We start from the raw sequence: 2,500 nt of genomic DNA, 5'->3' as shown, positions 1-2,500 counted from the left end.
GTGAGGAGATCTGGGGTGACACAGGAGCGGGACGAGAGATGAAAAAGAGAGAGGAGAAAGAAACAGATGGAAGGGGAGAGACCATAAGGAGGAGGAAGAAGATGAGGAGAAATAGTCGAGAGCTCCACAACCAGGTAAACACCCCTGAAAGACTCAAAGACCAATAGAGAGACCCTGAAAGGTGAGTCTCATTAGTGGCAGGTACGGGGCGGGGAGGGGCGAGGTGAGGTGTGGTGGGTCGGGGCACGGCAGGAGGCTGTCGGGTGTACTCACGTGGATGGCCGTGGAGAGTGGCTGTAGCTGCCTCCCCTTCAGTCCTGTGACGAGCTGGAGGAGAACACTTACCTGCAACAAAGATACACGAAACAAAGCATTAATTAGGATGGTTTAGGCAGTATGGAAAATTATTAAATGGAGTCTGCTTGCTTCGTGGATTGCCTCGACATGGCTTGGTGGCCTGAAGGGATTACTGAGTGAACTGAAATGGAAGTCCTTCCGCGTACAGATATGCCAGTCTCAGTCTTAGAATATCTCTCTCTCTCTCTCTCTCTCTCTCTCTCTCTCTCTCTCTCTCTACTCTCTCTCTCTCTCTCTCTCTCTCTCTCTCTCTCTCTCATTCATTAATGCATAAATTTGATATGATCATATCTGAAGCCACCTGCGAAAAGTGAGGTATCTTTATTTACCGAGGGAGTAAGGTAATGAAGCGCACGTACACACACACACACACACACACACACACCACACACACACACACACACACACACACACACACACACACACACACACACCACACACACACATGCAGGCACGCACCAGTCTTCCCCGTGCCCGCCAGCCAAACACACCTGCCTCCTCCCACCCCCACAGCAATTTCAGCTCAGCACCTCATTAAGCCCTCTAAATACTGTCCTTCCGCCCCCTTGAGGGAATAAACACGCGCTTGAATGGTTTAACGAGAATCAGAGAGGAAGACTTTAACACCCGCTTCTCCTGCGAGGTAACAACCCCCTCTCGGAGTTCTCAAGCACAGGTCATTACCCCGGAATGTCCTCCATATATACACAACAGTTAACGGGGAAGAAGAGAACAATTCCCATAAAATAGAACTTCCTTAGGTTCCTGTCCTCTGAAAGGTTAACTATGCGAGCGCGTTCGTAGTTTATGCTCGTTAAGGGTAATCACCATTTCATCTTTCCATACAGCACAAAAATTCCTTGAAATGTATGATAATGACTCGAGACGTCAAACATTTCTCGTGGTGAAAGTATTCGCCAAGGAAAACTGCTCTCCGGATTTTACTCCCAAGCTCTGAGTTACAAGACGAAGGGAGGGAAGGTACCGCTGAGATAACGTTACATCCTTGTCACCATGATCATCTACCGCACGCTGTATGGCGGGCGGGGGCACGCGCTTACACAACTATAAAAATAACAACAGTAAAGCAACAACAACAGCAAACTTTATTTGTAGCAGCAGCAGGCAGGAACAACAACAATAATACCAGTAACAACAACAACAGTAACAACAACAACAACAACAACAACAACAACAATAATAATAATAATAACAACAACAGTAAAGTAGCAGCAGCAGCAGCAGCAGCAACAGCAGCAGCAGCAGCAGCAGCAGCAGCAGCAGCAACAACAACAACATCAGCAACAACAATACCAAGAACAACACTAATAGTAGTTCTGGAAAGTCATGTTTCGTTGCGACAAACTTCGCCTGGTCAGGAATCTTCACCTTTACATTTAGGACACACAGGACAGGTTGTTCCCTTAACGTCCTAGTGGAGGCGCAGAACAGCAGTTATGTTACAGTGCGAGGCAGTGAGCGTCATGTGAGACACTTACAACACACCGACAATAACAACAAGCCTTCGTGAGGTTGTTAGCCGCCAACATTTTCACATCAATGTCGCTCGTTTCAAGAGTTTCCAGGATGGGGGTGCACAAAGCTTCGTCAGGCAACAGTGCAGCGAGTGTCGGAGGAGAAAGAGCTCCGACGAGGGGAAGAAGAGACCACCTGAGGACTCCCATTGTCTTTAAAGAAACTGTCTTGGTTGCGGGGAAGAAAAGACGCAGCCATCAAGACGCTCACGGGGAGAGTGGGGCTCAAGAGAGACGGGCAGGACGCGCCGCGGACAGACGCGGTGCATTATCTCTCCCAGCACAAGTCACCTCGAGTAATTAATCTCAAGACTACTCGTCGGTGTTCTCCTGACGCCACGAGGACAGCAGCCGCAGATGACTCGGGCCAGAGGGGACGCGTTGCAAGGGACGTGAAGTGCTAGGCTTGTCTGCAATCCCAAGATCCACACACTAATTTACGTGGCGCGCGGCAAAGCGAGATTGCAGAAATTAAAGGTAAACAGTTAGAAAGAGTGCTTATTTATTCGAGAAAACTTGTATTCACAGCGATTAAACTTTATTCCTTCTCTGAGTGGTATAAACTTTCTATATACATGTTTTACTTATACATTTCATGATTCAAAATT

The 2,500-nt window shown here is 47.9% G+C and overlaps 1 long non-coding RNA gene across 1 annotated transcript in view; it reads right to left on the bottom strand.

Moving 5' to 3' along the window:
• Positions 1-2,500, bottom strand: part of LOC135101120 (uncharacterized) — a 165,826-nt gene that overhangs the window by 982 nt on the left and 162,344 nt on the right. The window contains exon 4 of the long non-coding RNA XR_010269042.1: positions 1-345. This exon is cut by the window's left edge and continues 469 nt beyond it. This is a non-coding gene — a long non-coding RNA (uncharacterized LOC135101120). The remainder of the gene's footprint in view (positions 346-2,500) is intronic.

Source organism: Scylla paramamosain, chromosome 6 (assembly GCF_035594125.1).
Source record: "Scylla paramamosain isolate STU-SP2022 chromosome 6, ASM3559412v1, whole genome shotgun sequence".
NCBI lineage: Eukaryota > Metazoa > Arthropoda > Malacostraca > Decapoda > Portunidae > Scylla > Scylla paramamosain.
The sequence above is the reverse complement of the archived record's forward strand: the minus strand, read 5'-3'. Positions and strand labels throughout refer to the sequence as shown.